Raw genomic sequence first — 21,484 nt, forward strand, 5'->3', positions numbered from 1 at the left:
GGGTGTAAACTAGGATTGGGTGAATTATATGACCAGGCGACAAAACTTTTGTCTTTCCAAAATCTGACCATTCTGTGTTCATTATCTGATCAATATTTCTGCATTGATGCCAATTAATTCTCTTAACCTAAACCACATTTAGTAGGGTTTCAGCTTTCAAAAGAATAATTTATACAGCCAATGGATGAATTTAACATCAGGTTATAAGCTTTTATTTACATAACATGGATAAGCGACATAACTTCTATCAGGGTATGTATGTTCACAGCTCAGCTACTTTATAAACTTTACAAACTTCTGTGAAGCATCTGGGAGGTCAAGGTGATCACCACACATCTAGATACATTCCTGTAACTTATGGGTTTTTTCACTATTTAGGCACATCAGGGTGTCACAATTCCTCTGCTCGGTGAATGATTGCTATGCTGTTCTATGGAAACTGTCTTGCTGAGTTGTCTGTTTCTTGATTGACAGGTTGGCTGTCCAATCCTGTGATTGCCTTGCTGGGCTGTCGGTGCCTTGATTGACAGCTGTCCAATCTGTGACTGGGAGGTGCAGGACTTTCTCCTGTTGCCCAGCTACTTAACTGAGCTATCTGCCCCTGTCCCTGCCAGACATTGTTTGTGCTTTTTGGTGAGTGCTAGCCTGATTCTGTTGCTCTGTGTTCTGATCTTCTGCTGCCTGAGCCTTTGGACTGTGTTCTGACTAGCTATTTGTCTTGTTCTTTGGCTTTTGAGCTGCTATCTCTTGTTATTGACCCTAGACAGTGACCTGACTTATTCCTTTGTTTTCTTCCTTGGCTATCTACACACTCTTTTGGTATCTTGGTATTGCCCGCAGAACTTCTGACTCTTGTGCCTCACAGTCTGTCCGTGAATAGTGACTAGTGTCACACAGGGGCTCTCAAGATGAGACATGACTCCGGCACACCATTGCATCAAAGTCGGCATTGCAAAATGTCACTCTTTTCTGAGCCCCGCCATAAACCCAATCAGTAGTTTACCCCCACATATGGGGTATTGACATACTCAGGATGAATTGGAAAACAAATTGTATGGTGCAATTTCTCCTGATACCCTTGTGAAAATGCAAAATTTGGTGTTAAAAAACATTTTTGTGTGGAAACTGTGATTTTTTTTTATTTTCACGGCTCAACATTATCAACTACAGTGTGGCACCTGGGGGCTCAAGTCGTTCTCCGCACATCTAGGTAAGTTCCCTGAGGGGTCTAGTTTCCAAAGTGCTGTCACTTGTGGGCAGTTTTCACTGTTTAGGCACATCAGGGGCTTTCCAAATGCATCATGGCATCCCCTAATTATTCCATCAAATTTTCCATTCAAAAAGTCAAATGGCGCTCTTTCCCTTCCGAGCTCTGCCATGCGCCCAAACAGTGGTTTCCCCCCCACATATGGGGTATCGGTATGCTTAGGAGAAATTGCACAACAAATTTTGGGGTCCAGTTTTTTCCGTTACATTGCAAAAATAAAAAAAATTGGGTCTAAATTAAATTATTTTGTGATAAAAAGTTAAATGTTAATGTTTACCTTCCACATTCCAAAAATTCCTGTGAAGCAGGATTTTGAGCACATTGAGGGGTGCAGTTTATAGAATGGTGTCACTCTTGGCTATTTTCTGTCATATAAGCCTCTCAAAGTCACTTCAAATGTGATGTGGTCCCTAAAAAAATGGTTTGTAAATTTTGTTGTAAAAATGAAAAATCGCTGGTCAACTTTTAACACATAATTTGCTAAGAAAAAAACATTCTGCCTCAAAAATTGTGATTATGTAAAGTAGACATATGGGAAATGTTATTTATTAACTATTTTGTGTGATATGTCTCTCTGATTTAAGGGCATAAAAAAATAAAAATTTGAAAACTGCAACGTTTTCAACATTTTGGCAAGCTTCCATTTTTTTTCACAAATAAACGCTAGTCATATTGAATAACTTTGACCACTATCATGAAATGCAATACGTCTAAAAAAAAACATTCTCAGAATCAGTGGGATCCGTTGAAGTGTTCCAGAGTCATTACCTCATAAAGGGACAGTGGTCAGAATTGTAAAAATTGGCCTGGTCATTAACGTGCAAACAACCTTGGGGGGGAGGGGTAAAGGAGTTAAAACAATCATTGGCTGCCAGACTTGGCTTCAAATGTTTGCAATATAAAGTTATTTGTTCTCTAATATGCAAAAATGTTAAAGGGAATCTGTTACCAGGTTTTTGCTATCCCATGTTTCACTCATTGCTGTAGTTTTGATAAAATTACTGTTTTATCTGCTGTACATCTAGTAGATCTATAAATGTTGAGCTCTTTCTAACCCCGCCCACACAACTGATTGGCAGCTGTCAATCAGTGGTGGAGGCGGGCTTGTACAGAGCTCATGAATAAAGAGGACTACCTGGCAGCAGGTTTACTAGTCCTCTAATGAAAATCTGCTGCTGATAATAGTGATTGTATCAAAACTACACAAGCAGCCCAGTAAGTGATACATCGCTGGAATAAGAGTCTCTGTCTCTACATTATGCTGCTGTCAGATTAAATGGCAAAAGTTAAGTGACAGATTCCTTTTAAGTGAACAAGCAGCAATAGCCATATGAGCATATTGAATGGAACAAATGTTAGCTGCGTCATGGCTGACTGGGAGTCTACATGTCCTGCGCCCCCTCACCTTGCTGGGTTACAAATAAACAAGACATTAGAATTTTTACAGGTGGTGTTCAGTGAGACCAGAGCTATACTAAGTAAATTTGCCATGTCGCAGTGTCAGCAGTATAGAGCCTCACTAGCGCCTGGGTATTTATCATATGACAAAGAGAGAAGTGGAAGTCTTCTGTTCCCTCACTGACGTAAAGAGTTTGAGGTAAAGTCTTGTTCCTAAAACCATTTTCTCCTTACAATGAACCTATTCTGGGAATGTTGGAATCTGACTGCTGCTCCACTCTGATTTAGTAACTATTTCTAGTTCCTGTTTAGGTTGTTGCCTCTGAAAAAGTATTTCCAAGTTCTAAACCATGAGTTATCCACATGCCCAATGTGGCCTTCTGCTCCATATTAGCTACAACATTACCAGAGAGTTTGAAAGTGCCGGTCCTGAATTTTACTCAATGGATGGATCAAGGGCTCCTTCAGCGTTTACGCCCAAGCAGTGCCACCACTGACCTAGCTGTATGTCAGTATTACAGCTCACCCTCATGGTCTCGAACCTTCAGGAATAAAGCCTTGCCTCAGGCATTAGTGGGGGTTTAGCAGTTACCCCTTTACTCATCAGACTTGGCTGCATACGTATGCTTCCAACAAGATTGGGTCTAGTGACACAGAGGAGAAGACTATAATTCTTCCGCATACCTGGCTTAAAATACAAACTGTAAGTTATACTGACATTACTGAAATAGTTCTGCAGTTCATTTCTTTTTCTTTCCCATAACATAACTGTGTCCAGCATCATGGTGGTCCATTTCTAGCTGAATAATCATATTAGCTTCTGATTAGCATGGTTTCTTTTAGGATGGGCAATAACTATGTGATAATAGATAGAATTAGAGCCATGAGCTTGTGCTGCTGTTTTGCCACCCAGCAAGTAATCTGTTGTGAAAACCTTTCACCCCCGAGGGAGGTAGGCATTCCTTAAATAATTTATAGCACCTGCTACAGCTGTTTCTTAAACCTGGCAATAACCCCAGTGGGTAACCAAAAATACTTTTTGGCAAAATGACATAAGAACTTTGCAAGCATTTTTATTAAAGCTGAATTATATATCCTATTTCTCCGAGAACTCACACATAAGCCTGTATTTTACAGATAGAACACATATCCATTAAAGTCTATGGAGCTGATGACATGTCCATGTTTTTTGTTCAGTCATCAGTTATAGATCAAAATTACCCATACAAGTCTCTGGGTCAGTGATAATCACAAAAAATGGATGCCATCTTTGTGCGATCCAGGTCCTGTCTGTTTTTAACATTGCAATGGTACTAAAAGCTTTGCATTTTTCTTTTTTTTCTGCATACGGAAAGTTCACTGATGAAATACTTAGGGCTCATAATCATTTGTGAGATAAAAAATCGGATTGTACTCAGAACAATGATATTCAGTGGGTTACATCTCATCTTCAATTTTCTTCTCAGCTGAAATCGGACTGAGAAAAACATCGCAGCATGCTTCGATTTTTCGGACGAGACTCATCAATGCAAGCCTATGGGAGCGAGTGCTGTCAGTGTGGCCATGCGAGTGCTGTCTGACTTTTACGCACCAATGACCTTTGAAAAGCCGGCAGCTCATGTGCCACATACAGTAAAATCACAGAGTGACAGGTTAGAATAGAATAGAATATATATATATATATATATATATATATATATATATATATACACATAGAGATTTAGATGTCAGTGACACATACAGTACAGACCAAAAAGTTTGGACACACCTTCTCATTTAAAGATTTTTCTATATTTTCATGACTATGAAAATTGTAAATTCACACTGAAGGCATCAAAACTATGAATTAACACATGTGGAATTATATACTTAACAAAAAAAAAAGAAGCTCATCAAGAGAATGCCAAGAGTGTGCAAAGCAGTCATCAAAGCAAAAGGTGGCTACTTTGAAGATCCTAGAATATAAGACATAATTTCAGTTGTTTCACACTTTTTTGTTAAGTATATAATTCCACATGTGTAAATTCATAGTTTTGATGCCTTCAGTGTGAATTTACAATTTTCATAGTCATGAAAATACAGAAAAATCCTTAAATGAGAATGTGTGTCCAAACTTTTGGTCTGTACTGTAGATATATTATTATTATTTATTTATATAGCACCATTAATTCCATAATGCTGTACATGAGAAGGGGTTACATCAAAATACAAATATCACTTACAGTAAACAAAACTAACAATGACAGACTGGTACAGAGGGAAGAGGACCCTGCCCTTGCGGGCTTACATTCTACAGGATTATGGGGAAGGAGACAGTAGGTTGAGGGTTGCAGTAGCTCCGATGGTGTTGAGGTGGCCGTGTGGTCATTACAGGTTGTAAGCTTCTTTGAAGAGGTGGGTTTTCAGGTTTCTTTTGAAGGATCCAAATGTGGTGAATAACCAGACGTGTTGGGGCACAGAATTCCAGAGGATGGGGGATATTCGGGAGAAGTCTTGGAGGTGATTGGGTGAGGAGAGAATAAGCGTGGTGGGGAGAAGGAGGTCTTGGGAGGACCGGAAAGTAAGTGAGGGAAGATATCAGGAGATTAGTTTGGAAATTTACGGAGGAGAAAGGTTACGGATGGCTTTGTAGGTCAGTGTTAGTAGTTTAAACTGGATACGCTGGTAAATTGGGAGCCAGTGAAGGGATTTGCAAAGAGGGGAAGCAGGAGTGTAGCGAGGAGAGAGATTAATTAGTTGGGCAGCAAAGTTAAGGATGGACTGGAGGGGTGCGAGAGTGTTAGAAGGTAGGCCACAGAGGAGGATGTTGCAGTAGTCGAGGCGGGAGATGATTAGGGCATGCACAAGCATTTTGGTAGAGTGAGGGTTGAGGAAAGGACGGATTCTGGAAATATTTTTGAGCTGGAGGCGACAGGAGGTGGTGAGAGCTTGTATGTGCGGTTTGAAGGACAGGGCAGAATCCAGGGTTACTCCAATCATGGCTCTGATCATGTCTCCGACTGCTCTGCCCACAAAAATACACGTACATGTGAACAGCTTCATAGATTATAATGAGCATGTATGCTATCCATGAAAAATGCAGATATAAGCCTCCTTCACATATCCTTGTTTGCAGTACGTGTGGCATCCAATTTTTTCATGGATATAAACATGTACCCATTATAATTTATGCTGCTATTCACATGTCTGTGTTTCTATATAGTCATGTGTAAAATTAAGAATTAAATAAAAAAAAGAGTGTGACACCATCTTTTATATTTAACTAGCTATTGAACCCGTTCTACGCCCGGGTGGCGAGCATTTATATTGGTATATGGTCTCCATCCTGGTATGTGCTGCTCCCATCTTGCTCTCCCATCCTGTCATGTGCTGCTCCATCCTGCGCCCCCACCCTGTCATGTGCTGCTACATCCTGCATCCCCATCCTGTCATGTGCTGCTCCATCCTGCATCCCCATCCTGTCATGTGCTCCCATCCTGCGCCCCCATCCTATCATGTGCTGCTCCATCCTGCGCCCCCATCAGTGCGGGCGGCTGTGCTGAGTGCGGGCGGCTGTGCTGAGTGCGGGCGGCTGTATGTGGCTGTGCTGGGTGCGGGCGGCTGCGCGTGGCTGTGCTGGGTTCGGGCGGCTGGGCGTGGCTGTGCTGGGTTCGGGCTCTGTGCGGGGTGCGGGCGGCTGTGCGTGGCGGTGCTGGGTGCGGGCGGCTGTGCGTGGCGGTGCTGAGTGGGGGCGGCTGTGCGTAGTTGTGGGCGGCTGTGCGTGGCGGTACTGAGTGCAGGCGGCTGTGCGTGGCTGCGGGCGGCTGTGCTAGGTGCGGTGGCTGTGCTGGGTGCGGCGGCGGTGCGGTGGCTGTGCTGGGTGCGGTGGCTGTGCTGGGTGCGGTGGCTGTGCTGGGTGCAGTGGCTGTGCTGGGTGCGGTGGCTGTGCGCCATCCTGCGCCCCCATCCTGTCATGTGCTGCTCCATCCTGCGCCCCCATGCTGTCATGTGCTGCTCCACCCTATCATGTGCTGCTCCATCCTGCGCCCCCATCAGTGCGGGCGGCTGTGCTAAGTGCGGGCGACTGTATGTGGCTGTGCTGTGCGTGGGCGGCTGTGCGTGGGGGTGCTGAGTGCGGGCGGCTGTGCGTGGCCGTGCTGAGTGCGGGCGGCTGTGCGTGGCTGTGCTGAGTGCGGGTGGCTGTGCGTGGCTGTGCTGGGTGCGGGCGGCTGTGCGTGGCTGTGCTCGATGTGGGCGGCTGTGCTGGGTGCGGCGGCTGTGCTGGGTGCGGCGGCTGTGCTGGATGCGGTGGCTGTGTGTGGCTATGCTGGGTGCGGCGGCTGTATGTGGCTGTGCTGTGCGTGGCGGTGCTGAGTGCGGGCGGCTGTGCGTGGCGGTGCTGAGTGCAGGCGGCTGTGCGTGGCTGTGCTGGGTGTGGGCAGCTGTGCGTGGCGGTGCTGAGTGCAGGCGGCTGTTCGTGGCTGTGCGTGGCTGTGCTGGGTGCAGTGGCTGTGCGTGGCTGTGCTGGGTGCGGCGGCTGTGCGTGGCTGTGCTGGGTGCGGCGGCTGTGCTGGGTGTGGGCGGCTGTGCGTGGCGGTACTGAGTGCAGACGGCTGTGCGTGGCTGCGGGCGGCTGTGCTAGGTGCAGTGGCCATCAGTGCGGGCGGCTGTGCTAAGTGCGGGCGACTGTATGTGGCTGTGCTGTGCGTGGGCGGCTGTGCGTGGCGGTGCTGAGTGCGGGCGGCTGTGCGTAGTTGTTGGCGGCTGTGCGTGGCGGTACTGAGTGCAGGCGGCTGTGCGTGGCTGCGGGCAGCTGTGCTAGGTGCGGTGGCTGTGCTGGGTGCGGCGGCTGTGCGGTGGCTGTGCTGGGTGCGGTGGCTGTGCTGGGTGCGGTGGCTGTGCTGGGTGCGGCGGCTGTGCTCCATCCTGCGCCCCCATCCTGTCATGTGCTGCTCCACCCTATCATGTGATGCTCCATCCTGCGCCCCCATCAGTGCGGGCGGCTGTGCTAAGTGCGGGCGACTGTATGTGGCTGTGCTGTGCGTGGGCGGCTGTGCGTGGGGGTGCTGAGTGCGGGCAGCTGTGCGTGGCGGTGCTGAGTGCGGGCGGCTGTGCGTGGCTGTGCTGAGTGCGGGCGGCTGTGCGTGGCTGTGCTGGGTGCGGGCAGCTGTGCTCGATGTGGGCGGCTGTGCTGGGTGCGGCGGCTGTGCTGGGTGCGGCGGCTGTGCTGGGTGCGGCGGCTGTGTGTGGCTATGCTGGGTGCGGCGGCTGTATGTGGCTGTGCTGTGCGTGGGCGGCTGTGCGTGGCGGTGCTGAGTGCGGGCGGCTGTGCGTGGCGGTGCTGAGTGCAGGCAGCTGTGGGCGGCTGTGCTGGGTGTGGGCGGCTGTGCGTGGCGGTGCTGAGTGCAGGCGGCTGTGCGTGGCTGTGGGTGGCTGTGCTGGGTGCAGTGGCTGTGCGTGGCTGTGCTGGGTGCGGCGGCTGTGCGTGGCTGTGCTGGGTGCGGCGGCTGTGCTGGGTGCGGCGGCTGTGCGTGGCTGTGCTGAGTGCAGGCGGCTGTGCGTGGCTGTGGGCGGCTGTGCTGGGTGTGGGCGGCTGTGCGTGGCGGTGGGTGGGTGTGCGTGGCGGTGAGTGGCTGTGCGTGGCTGTGCTGGGTGCAGTGGCTGTGCTGGGTGCGGCGGCTGTGCGTGGCTGTGCTGGGTGCGGTGGCTCAGGCTGTGCTGGGTGCGGCGGCTGTGCTGGGTGCGGCGGCTGTGCTGGGTGCGGCGGCTGTGCGTGGCTGTGCTGGGTGCGGCGGCTGTGCGTGGCTGTGCTGGGTGCGGTGGCTCAGGCTGTGCTGGGTGCGGTGGCTCAGGCTGTGCTGGGTGCGGTGGCTCAGGCTGTGCTGAGTGCGGTGGCTCAGGCTGTGTTGGGTGCGGTGGCTCAGGCTGTGCGCGGCGGTGCTGGGGGCCTGAGCAGGCGGGGACACCGGCGCGCTGTGGGGGTCAGGTGCCGGAGTCGCCGCTAGCTCAGGCCCCCGGCACTTGCTATAGTTACCTGGGCCTGATCCAGCGCTGCGCGCCGGTCTGTCTTCCGGGTCCTCTGGCTGTGACTGTTCAGTCAGAGGGCGGCGCGCATTAAGCGCGTCATTGCGCCCTCTGAACTGTGAACGTCACAGGCAGAGGATGTGGACCAGAGGTCGGAGGAGCAGCGCGCAACGGAGGAACGGGACAGGTAAATATATCATACTTACCCTCCTGGCGGTCCCTGCTTCTCCGTTGGAGATCGCGGTGTGCGTTCAGTGTTTACGCATACCGCGATCTCCTGGGAGCGTCGCTCTGTGGGGTCTAGACTGCGCCGGCGCGTGCGCTTGCGCAGTCTATAGAGGCTTCGGACAGAGTGATGCTCCCAGCGTTATATTATAGATTTTATAGCACAAATTGTAATGCGTTTCCAAGGAGCTGGTACGTGTCACACGGACATACGAACGGCACATGTATGTGACACATGGACAGCAAACGGATATATGTATGTCACATGGATGTCACATACATGCATATGGATGACATATGGACACAGACCACGGATCTCACCAATGCTGGGTTTTCCTACAGAGGAACCACCAGGATGTGTGAAGGAGACCTAATATCCATTAAGAGTTCAATGTTGATCATTTGTATATTCAGAAAATAATTTTATGCAGGTAAACACATCCCTCACCTCTGCATATTGTCTGTGAGGATCTGCAACTTTCTGGTGCTGTGTGGATAATGGTTCTTATATATTCATTTTTTTTCTTGCTCAGTTACTTTCTTCCTGCCACTATTCACTTTTAGAACTCAGACCCTTACTGCAGTACATCACTTCTCTCAGCTTCTCTATTTAGCCATGGTCACACGTTCAGTATTTGGTCAGTATTTTACATCAGTATTTGTAACCCAAAACCAGGAGTGGAAATGTAGGAAGATGGATCAGAATAGTGGTCTCTCTTGTGTGTCCGGGCCGGAACTGTCGGGACTGTGCTCCATTGTTGCTGGGGGAAGCTCTTTCTGACCGGAACAGACCTTTGCACCTGACTGTTAGGGGCAGGTGTGATATAAAAGAGACTGTGCTTGAGGAAATGGGGCTTTTGGTGGGTACCCAGCGTGTGTGACAAGAGAAGGTTGACTCCCTCTCCGCTTACCAACGCCAACCAGCAGGCCCGCGTTGCACCTTTCCATACCCTGCGTATACAGACTGTGCATCTCCAGAGACCATCTCCCTGTTACCCTCTGACCTTTACAGTACTAACCAGTCGGTACCGCTGACATCTGCCGACATTCTTTGCAGCCCTGATCCTGCGGTGCACGCAGTTTGTAGTGGTGAGACTGCGGCCTCCACTTCGGGACTTTGTGCATCATTGACGGTGCATCAGACCTTTCCTTGTTCAGCACCTCGTACCAGGACCACAAGTCCACGTGTAGGAAGACCAGGATACTTTGTCACTTTTCAGAGACAGGGCTTCACCTTCCTCCAGGACCGGCGCAGACTTCTCGCATCACCTACAGTGCCATCGTGGAATTTTCCAGCCTCCATCATCCAGAAACCAGAGACTGATAACTTAACTTGTTATTTGACCCTTTGTTATTAATTGATTATCGTTTACACGTTGTGTGCCTATTTACCTTCACCCCCTTACTCCCTGTGTGGAGTTTCCACTGCTGTGATAACTATATATAAAAAACCTGTTATCTTTTGCTCTGCCTCCTGCTCGTCACTGCATCCTGCATACCTGCTAGAACCTTACAGAACAATCAGAGAAAATGTGTAATGGAAACACATCACCATTTTTATATTTATCACCCACTCCTGGTTTTAGCTTACAAATACTGACATAAAATACTGACCAAATACTGACCGTATGAACGTGGCCTTTACCATTCTATTCTGCAGTACATCGCTCCTCTCAGCTCCTATACATTCATCCCCATCCTGCAGTACATCACTTCTCTCAGTCCTTCTAAATATTGTACCAGCCTGCAGTGTATTGCTCCTTTAAGGCCCTATACAGAATTGTCCTGCAGTTAATTGATCTACTTATTCCTTATTTATTCAACATCTTACTGCAGTATATCTCACCTCAGTCCCTCTATATACACTCATTCTGCATTATATTGCTTCTCTCATTCCCCAGTATACATCCTCCTCCTGCAGTACATTGATACTCTTAAGCCTCACTATATACAATCTCCTCTTGCAGCATATCGCTCTTCAGCCCCACTATATACAGCCTCCTCTTGCAGTATATCACTCTTCAGCCTCACTATATACAACCTCCACTTGCAGCATATCGCTCTTCAGCCTCACCATATACAGCCTCCTCTTGCAGCATATCGCTCTTCAGCTCCACTATATACAGCCTCCTCTTGCAGCATATCGCTCTTCAGCCCCACTATATACAGCCTCCTCTTGCAGTATATTGCTCTTCAGCCCCACTATATACAGCCTCCTCTTGCAGTATATCACTCTTCAGCCTCACAATATACAACCTCCACTTGCAGCATATCGCTCTTCAGCCTCACCATATACAGCCTCCTCTTGCAGCATATCGCTCTTCAGCCCCACTATATACAGCCTCCTCTTGCAGTATATTGCTCTTCAGCCCCACTATATACAGCCTCCTCTTGCAGTATTTTGCTCTTCAGCCCCACTATATACAGCCTCCTATTGCAGTATATTGCTCTTCAGCCCCACTATATACAGCCTCCTCTTGCAGTATATTGCTCTTCAGCCGCACTATATACAGCCTACTCTTGCATTATATTGCTTTTCAGCCCCACTATATACAGCCTCCTCTTGCAGCATATCACTCTTCAGCCTCACTATATACAGACTCCTCTTGCAGAATATTGCTCTTCAGCCTCACTATATACAGCCTCCTCTTGCAGTATATTGCTCTTCAGCCCCACTATATACAGCCTCCTCTTGCAGCATATCAGTCTTCAGCCTCATTAGATACAGCCTCCTCTTGCAGTATATTGCTTTTCAGCCCCACTATATACAGCCTCCTCTTGCAGCATATCACTCTTCAGCCTCACTATATACAGCCTCCTCTTGCAGTATATTGCTCTTCAGCCTCACTATATACAGCCTCCTCTTGCAGTATATTGCTCTTCAGCCCCACTATATGCTGCCTCCTCTTGCAGCATATTGCTCTTCAGCCTCAATATATACAGCCTCCTCTTGCAGTATATCGCTCTTCAGCCCCACTACATACAGCCTCCTCTTGCAGTATATCGCTCTTCAGCCCCACTATAAACATCCTCTTCTTGCTGCATATTACTTTTCAGTCCCACTACATACAGCCTCCTCTTGCAGCATATCACTCTTCAGTCCCACTATATACATCCTCCTCTTGCTGCATATTACTCTTCAGCCTCACTATATACAGCCTCCTCTTACTGCATATTACTCTTCAGCCCCACTATATACAGCCTCTTGCAGCATATCACTCTTCAGCCCCACTATATACAGCCTCCTCTTGCTGCATATTCCTCTTCAGTCTCACTATATACAGCCTCCTCTTGCAGCATATCGCTCTTCAGCCTCACTATATACAGCCTCCTCTTGCAGCATATCGCTCTTCAGCCCCACTATATACAGCCTCCTCTTGCAGCATATCGCTCTTCAGCCTCACTATATACAGCCTCCTCTTACTGCATATTACTCTTCAGCCCCACTATATACATTCTCCTCTTGCAGTAAAATGCTCTTCAGCCCCACTATATAAAGCCTCCTCTTGCAGTATATCGCTCTTCAGCCCCATTATATACATCCTCCTCTTGCAGTATATTGCTCTTCAGCCCCACTATATACAGCCTCTTCTTGCAGCATATCGCTCTTCAGCCCCACTATATACAGCCTCCTCTTGCTGCATATTACTCTTCAGCCCCACTATATACAGGTCCTTCTCAAAAAATTAGCATATAGTGTTAAATTTCATTATTTACCATAATGTAATGATTACAATTAAACTTTCATATATTATAGATTCATTATCCACCAACTGAAATTTGTCAGGTCTTTTATTGTTTTAATACTGATGATTTTGGCCTACAACTCCTGATAACCCAAAAACCTGTCTCAATAAATTAGCATATCAAGAAAAGGTTCTCTAAACGACCTATTACCCTAATCTTCTGAATCAACTAATTAACTCTAAACACATGCAAAAGATACCTGAGGCTTTTAAAAACTCCCTGCCTGGTTCATTACTCAAAACCCCCATCATGGGTAAAGGTACCGTCACACTAAACGACTTTATAACGATATCGCTAGCGATCCGTGACGTTGCAGCGTCCTCGCTAGCGATATCGTTTAGTTTGACACGCAGCAGCGATCAGGATCCTGCTGTGATGTCGCTGGTCGCTGAATAAAGTCCAGAACTTTATTTGGTCGTTTGATCGCTGTGTATCGTTGTGTTTGACACCAAATGCAACGATACCAGCGATATTTTACACTGGTAACCAGGGTAAACATCGGGTAACTAAGCGCGGGGCCGCGCTTAGTAACCCGATGTTTACCCTGGTTACCAGCGTAAAATGTAAAAAAAACAAACAGCACATACTCACATTGCGTCCCCTGCAGTCTGCTTCCTCCTCTGACTCAGCGCCGCAAAGTGAAAGTGAAAGCAGCACAGCGGTGACGTCACCGCTCTGCTCTCACTGTACGGCGCTCAGTCAGTCAGGAAGTGGACGCAGGGGGACGTGAATGTAAGTATGTGCTGTTTGTTTTTTTTACATTTTACGCTGGTAACCAGGGTAAACATCGGGTTACTAAGCGCGGCCCTGCGCTTAGTTACCCGATGTTTACCCTGGTTACCAGGGGACCTCGGCATCGTTGATCGCTGGAGAGCGGTCTGTGTGACAGCTCTCCAGCGATCAAACAGCGACGCTGCAGCGATCGGCATCGTTGTCGTTATCGCTGCAGCGTCGCTTAATGTGACGGTACCTTAAGACTAGCGACCTGACAGATGTCAAGAAGGCCATCATTGACACCCTCAAGCAAGAGGGTAAGACCCAGAAAGAAATTTCTCAACAAATAGGCTGTTCCCAGAGTGCTGTATCAAGGCACCTCAATGGTAAGTCTGTTGGAAGGAAACAATGTGGCAGAAAACGCTGTACAACGAGAAGAGGTGACCGGACCCTGAGGAAGATTGTGGAGAAGGACCGATTCCAGACCTTGGGGAACCTGAGGAAGCAGTGGACTGAGTCTGGTGTGGAAACATGCAGAGCCACCGTGCACAGGCGTGTGCAGGAAATGGGCTACAGGTGCCGCATTCCCCAGGTAAAGCCACTTTTGAACCATAAACAGCGGCAGAAGCGCCTGACCTGGGCTACAGAGAAGCAGCACTGGACTGTTGCTAAGTGGTCCCAAGTACTTTTTTCTGATGAAAGCAAATTTTGCATGTCATTCGGAAATCAAGGTGCCAGAGTCTGGAGGAAGACTGGGGAGAAGGAAATGCCAAAATGCCTGAAGTCCAGTGTCAAGTACCCACAGTCAGTGATGGTGTGGGGTGCCATGTCAGCTGCTGGTGTTGGTCCACTGTGTTTCATCAAGGGCAGGGTCAATGCAGCTAGCTATCAGGAGATTTTGGAGCACTTCATGCTTCCATCGGCTGAAATGCTTTATGGAGATGAAGATTTCATTTTTCAGCACGACCTGGCACCTGCTCACAGTGCCAAAACCACTGGTAAATGGTTTACTGACCATGGTATTACTGTGCTCAATTGGCCTGCCAACTCTCCTGACCTGAACCCCATAGAGAATCTGTGGGATATTGTGAAGAGAAAGTTGAGAGACGCAAGACCCAACACTCTGGATGAGCTTAAGGCCGCTATTGAAGCATCCTGGGCCTCCATAACATCTCAGCAGTGTGACAGGCTGATTGCCTCCATGCCACGCCGCATTGAAGCAGTCATTTCTGCAAAAGGATTCCCGACCAAGTATTGAGTGCATAACTGAACATTATTATTTGATGGTTTTTTTGTTTGTTATTAAAAAACACTTTTATTTGATTGGCCGGGTGAAATATGCTAATTTATTGAGACAGGTTTTTTGGGTTATCAGGAGTTGTATGCCAAAATCATCAGTATTAAAACAATAATAGACCTGACAAATTTCAGTTGGTGGATAATGAATCTATAATATATGAAAGTTTAATTGTAATCATTACATTATGGTAAATAATGAAATTTAACACTATATGCTAATTTTTTGAGAAGGACCTGTACATCCTCCTCTTGCAGTAAATTGCTCTTCAGCCCCACTATATACAGCCTCCTCTTGCAGTATGTCACTCTTCAGCACCATTATATACATCCTCCTCTTGCAGTATATTGCTCTTCAGCCCCACTATATACAGCCTCCTCTTGCAGCATATCGCTCTTCAGCCCCACTATATACAGCCTCTTCTTGCAGCATATCGCTCTTCAGCCCCACTATATACAGCCTCCTCTTGCTGCATATTACTCTTCAGCCCCACTATATACAGCCTCCTCTTGCTGCATATTACTCTTCAGCCCCACTATATACATCCTCCTCTTGCAGTAAATTGCTCTTCAGCCCCACTATATACAGCCTCCTCTTGCAGTAAATCGCTCTTCAGCACCATTATATACATCCTCCTCTTGCAGTATATTGCTCTTCAGCCCCACTATATACAGCCTCTTCTTGCAGCATATCGCTCTTCAGCCCCACTATATACAGCCTCCTCTTGCAGCATATCACTCTTCAGCCTCACTATATACAGCCTCTTCTTGAAGCATATCGCTCTTCAGCCCCACTATATACAGCCTCCTTTTGCGGCATATCGCTCTTCAACCCCACTATATACAGCCTCTTCTTGCAGCATATCACTCTTCAGCCCCACTATATGCAGCCTCTTCTTGCAGCATATTGCTCTTCAGCCTCACTATATACAGCCTCCTCTTGCAGCATATCACTCTTCAGACTCACTATATACAGCCTCCTCTTGCAGCATATCACTCTTCAGCCCCACTATATACAACCTCTTTTGCATTATATTACTCTTCAGCCCCGCTATATATATCCTCCTCTTGCAGTATATTGCTCTTCAGCCCCACTACAGTATATACAACCTCTTTTGCAGCATATCACTCTTCAGCCCCACTATATACAACCTCCTCTTGCAGTGTATCAGTCCACTCATTCTTCTCTATGAGTAATCTCCTCCTGCAGTATATCACTGCACTCATTCCCTTCTATGTACCTGTACTATAGCTCTCCTTTCATTCTTCACGAAGTAGTGTTGTCATGCTGCAGCACATTGCACCTTTCAGTTTTAGGAACACAATCTCGATTCTCGCTCCTGCTCTGAATAGGACTCCTGATAGACAGAGTTAATAGAAATATTGGAAGAAGGAAACAGCACTACAAGATTGTTATATGTTGGACTGACGATGCACATTTTTTAAACAAACTTCTTTCAGTATTTTTGCTCTTGTATGGTGGTCTAGCTGGGATTATCCACCATGAGGCATGCACTCTAACTAATGATTCACAATTCAGGACTTGGAGTGCTGTTGGTATTGCTACCTTTATTAGGCAGAGATATTAACCCCTTAGCGACCAGGCCAAATTTTTAAATCTGACCGGTGTCACTTTAAATCATATTCATATCCCATTGGTTTAGAGATTTTTTTTTTTTCGTGACACATTATACTTTATCATAATGGAAATTTTATATCAATATGTTTTGTGTTTATTTATAAAAAAAACATCAGAAATTTGACAAAAATGTAAAAAAAAAAAAATGCAATTTTCAAACTTTGAATGATTATCCCTTTAAGGCCGGGATCACACATACGAGATACGGACGAGTCTCACAGGTGAAAACCCAGCTCTGGCGCCGGCACTCCAGAGCAGAGCGTGTAGCCGCACAGCAACACATGGAGCTGCACGCTCCGCTCCAGAGTGTCGGCGCCAGAGCTGGGTTTTCATCTGCGAGCCGTATCTCACGTATGTGTGATCCCAGCCTTAGGCTGGGGTCAGACTAGTGTATTGCATCCGATGCAAGAGCATCAGATGCAATATGCTAATGACCCTCGGCTCCTGCTCTGCTGCGAGCTTGATCCGAGTGTCATGCGTCTGTGCGCCGAGCCTCTCGCTGAGAGCGGATCAGAGCACAGCTGCAGGGGAGGCGGAGAAATTATTTTCTCCATCTTCTCCATTGCCGGGGTCAGCATATCTTGCACATCACTTGGCTGCTATCCGAGTAATGTGCGTTGTGTCACTCGCACCCTTAGACTTATATGGGTGCGAGTGAGCCAAGACTCGGCCGAGTGTCGGTGACAATCGCAGCATGCTGCTCTTTCAATCCCAAGTTGAAAACGGTCGAGCAAAAATATGGTGATGGGAGCTGCCCCATAGATGTTTTATCGCATATCACTCGTCCGTATTCATCGCTAGTGTGACCCCGGCTTAATCCAGATGGTCATACCACAGAAAAACATTAATAAGTAACATTTCCCTCATGTCTGCTTTACATCAGCACCATTTGTAAAATGTTATTTTATTTTGTTAGCATTTTAGGAGGTTTAAAAATGTAGCAGCAATTTTTCCTTTTCCCAGGGGAATTTACAAAATTATTATTTTAGGGACTTATCCAGGTTTGAAGTGACTTTGGGGGTCCTATATATTGGAAACCCCCCGGCAGACTCTAAGGTGCTATTTGGCTGTGAATTGCCATGGCAAACATCAGGACCACACAATCATGATCTCTGAGTGCTGATGGGAATAAAGAGGAAACCCCCACACTCTGTTAACCATTTATATGATGTAGTTACTATTGACCGCAGCATCTAAGGGGTTAAACAGATATGAATGGTGCCAACACTGATGGTCGCTGATGCAGCAAGTTGTCAGCTATAGTGTACAGCTGACAGCTGCTGGATTGTCACCTATATGGAGATGCTAGTCACTTATATCTCAGTCAGTAAAAAGACGTATTGGCGGTCACTAATGCGTTAAGGTCGGAGCTCTGTGTAGGGCAGCAGAGGTAGTGTGCATCGCAGTCCTCACTAATTCAAGAAACCATCGGAGACTAGACGGAGGTGGACATGACTTGGGGGATGGGTGGACCGAGAACTCCTGCAGCTTTTGTTTGTATTGCGGTGTAGATTTTAAACAAGAGTGTTGTTGCTTTAAGAGGAAGTTTAGATGTTGTAGATTGTGAGCCTTCGCGGGCAGGGTCCTCTCTCCTCCTGTACCAGTTATGACTTGTACTGTTTAAGATTATTGTACTTGTTTTTATTATGTATACCCCTCCTCACATGTAAAGCGCCATGGAATAAATGGCGCTATAACAATAAATAATAATAATAATAATAATAATAATGTTTGTGCCTGGTGTATTACTGTGAGGAGGGTGGGGTTATATAGGGGAGCCAACTCTGGTTCTCCCTCTTTCTCTCACAGGATGGACAGGAGGAAACATTACCCGCCCTCCCGCCCTGTTTATAATCTCTGTCCTTAAACTTTTTAATTATTGCTTGTATAATGATAAATGTTTTATTGTATTTTTGAATTTGTCATTGTATATCTTGTACCATGTTTAATTGTATATTGGCTATAAAGAGTTATTATTTGCGGTAACCTTCTAAGCCCAAGGGAAGGGCAATCCTTCAGCCATGGTTCCCTGGAGGTTTCCTCCACAGGGGTTTTTTCCTCTCCTGAGCGCTGTAGGATGACTCTTTGTGAGTCGGGGGTTTGCCAAGTTTAGTCCCATTAATGCTTTTGCAGGGACTTCTAGTTTTTAAGTTTACAAAAATGATTTAATTATTAAAAAAAAAAAAGTGTCAAATGAGACTTGGAATTTATAACCCGTCTGGAATTTATAACCCGTCACGGCTTTGCGGTTTAGGAGTCAGGTGGAAGTTGCAGACAAGTTAAGGTGGACTCATTTTAACTAATAGAGGATGTAAAACCTCATGGTGGTGAGCAGGCTCGGCTTTGGTGGCCAGACTCAAGGACGTTGTAATGGTAACATCAATCAGGGGTGGGCACAGTGGTTAAGCACAGGAGTGAGGATAATAGGGTCATTGGTGCCCTGAAAGTTTACTGGCTCTGCTTGAATGTCAAGCCAGTGCGTGCCGCCCCTTTATGGCTGTATGTCCTGGTGCTGTATGTCAGACAGCTGGGGATATCACAGTACTTGTAAATCCCAATGTACTAGCACTCCACCTGACTCCTACTGTGATTATTTAATCCTATGATTTGAATAAAAGCTGTGGCCATTTTGACAACCAAAATAATGTGTTTTGTGTATTTATTTTAGTACCTAGGTTTTCAGTAGTTATGGTGGTTTTAAGAAGGAGTGGGGTCCATCCCATATCCAAAAGTCATGAATGATTCCCACAACCTCACCAAGCAGAGTGAAGAAGCAAGCAAAATTGGGCATGCGAGATCCAACTTTTTCAGTAATGCAAAGAGATAAATTATGGACTGCACATAGTTTCAGTTCCGATGCTCTCTAGCTCCTCCTCGCTATCAAGGCATAAGAAATGATCAATCTGGCTTTATTACTGCAGCAGAAAGTAGAAGCAAGGCGCACTAAGCATGGGATCGATTATGAGAATATCACCTCTTCTTTATGCTATCGTGATGGACCATTTGAAAAATTTATAATGGAAAACCCAATAGATCTCTGATTTATGTACAAACTACTTAATGCCAATGTATATCCCAAGCACTGTACTGAAACACTGATAGAAATCTCAGTACTGATATGGAGGTGAAGAAGTTGACGTATAATTTACAGATGCAACCTTCTAAGACCCATTCTTCCAATTATTTAGTCTAAATTGTATTGTGGCTGTGTTCTGTTGTTCATGAAGCATGAAGGTGAGTTCTCAAATCTTGCATTGTAAGCGGATACCTTTTTTATTTAGAATATTTCCATTGTTTCTCACTACTGAATATTTAGTGATTAAATACAAAATATTTTAGAAACTTTCAAATATTTCACTTTTCTACAGACTGCAGTAGATTTGAAAGCTTTGGTGTCACATAGTACAAACTCACAGACCCTCTATAATGTGTATTATAAAGAGGCGCCAACATGCCATTGAAATCTATACATCCCTTTTAAATTACCTAAGAGATCACTATAAGGGCTCATACTCACCTGCAAGAAACTCGGATGAGTCTCGCACTTCAATACTCAGCACTACACCCGGCACTCAGGAGCGGAGCGTGCAGCTGCATGTATTCCTATGCGGCCGCACGCTCCGATCTGATTGCCGGCAGCACTGCCGGCCTGCCGGGTATTAACATGCAAGACTCATTCGAGTTTCTCGCAAGTGAGTATGAGCCCTAGATGTGGATCTCTCCAGGTTCAAACAAGGCACCAGACAAAGCAATAGATGTGGGTCACCATCTTATAGATATCAACTGATATATATATGACATGCCAGCCAGGAATAAATAACTTAAAGAACATATATGATCTGTCATCTATACTCCAATTTACTGTATGTAATTCTTGATCTGTGGCTCAAATTATAGCAATTAGCAAATAGCTTAGTGACTGACTTTTCTGTATTTCTAGTGGGAGTTCAGAAGAAAGGTGTCACAGGGATATCGTGACAGAGAGGAGCCAGAAGACCACAGTGTCTGATTTCTCCTACTCCTGCACTGTTTAGAAGCTTTTTACCTTCATATTAAATGGTGCATGTTTCTTTTAGCAGAGCAGGGGGTAATCTGCTCCATTGAGAACTCTTAGAAGCTTTCCTGCATTAAAGCTCTCAGCTGTTCACTGTTAGGGACTTCCCTCTCCTATATAGTCTGGGCCCTGGCTAGCACTTATTTCCAGAAGTAGCTTATGCTGCATGGTTAGGATATGGTGGTTTGTGTTTGTTGTTTGAGAAGGTGTTTAGTGGATTTATCTGAGACTGTTAGTAGGTTTTGGGTGTGTTCTAATCTCCTTCTTCTCCTACTTTGCTTTCCCCATCCTTCATTCCCCGGTGTTTACCTCTGTCGTTTGTGTGAATATATCTGTATGATTGGTATTTTCCTTTATCCCTGTTTGTATTACCTTGTTAGTCTGGTTGGTGTATTATGATACACTACTACTCCCTTCTTCCCTGGGTGAGGGAAGGGTACAGACTGGGGGCGAATTCAGAAGCCAACGCTAGGTACGTTGTCCTGGCGTCTTCACTATCAGAAGTAATCTGGGGAACAGGGCGAGCTTGGGCACCTTTAGCGTTAGGGACAGGGAAGGAGCCCCTGGTCCCTGGACACCCGACAAGAGAATCGTGACAAAAGGGACCAACTTCTGTCTTCCTCTCTTCATTTTTGATGACTAACATTATCACTGGGCAGTTTGTGCCTTTGTATAAATCAAAGTAAAAGTAACTTTCATTGTGAGCTATATATTTAGACAGTTGTCTGACTTAACAAAAAATTTGGCCAAAGCCAGGTATTATTATAAAACAAACAAAAATCCCCGGTTCGACATCCTGCCGCTCCAGTGTTCTTTAGTCACAGGTCTGGAAGAGGTGATGTCCCTGTCAAAACTCTGACAAAGCGTTAAAAATATACAGCTTTAAATAAGTGTTCAGATGGACCAAAAAATGGTTCAGGTTACTATTTTCCATTTATTTAGATTCTATATTTAGTAAGGAAGAGAAAAGAATCTGATAAGTTCCATCTATAGATGCGCTTTCTAAAGCAAAATGTATTTGTCAAGGTTTCTGGGAAAGTTGAATGACCTCAGAAGAAAGAAATGTCACACGTTTGTCATTATGAGAATAGACGTGTCTTTATATATGAGTAAAGGGATAAAGGTTTATCATACGAATCTT

General features: G+C 46.1%; 1 protein-coding gene across 3 annotated transcripts in view; it reads left to right on the forward strand.

Annotated features, from left to right (window-relative positions):
• The window catches only part of NRG1 (neuregulin 1), a 1,056,081-nt gene that overhangs the window by 320,139 nt on the left and 714,458 nt on the right, over positions 1–21,484 (forward strand). The window lies entirely within an intron of this gene.

The sequence above is a fragment of the Ranitomeya variabilis genome, chromosome 1 (assembly GCF_051348905.1).
Source record: "Ranitomeya variabilis isolate aRanVar5 chromosome 1, aRanVar5.hap1, whole genome shotgun sequence".
Lineage (NCBI taxonomy): Eukaryota > Metazoa > Chordata > Amphibia > Anura > Dendrobatidae > Ranitomeya > Ranitomeya variabilis.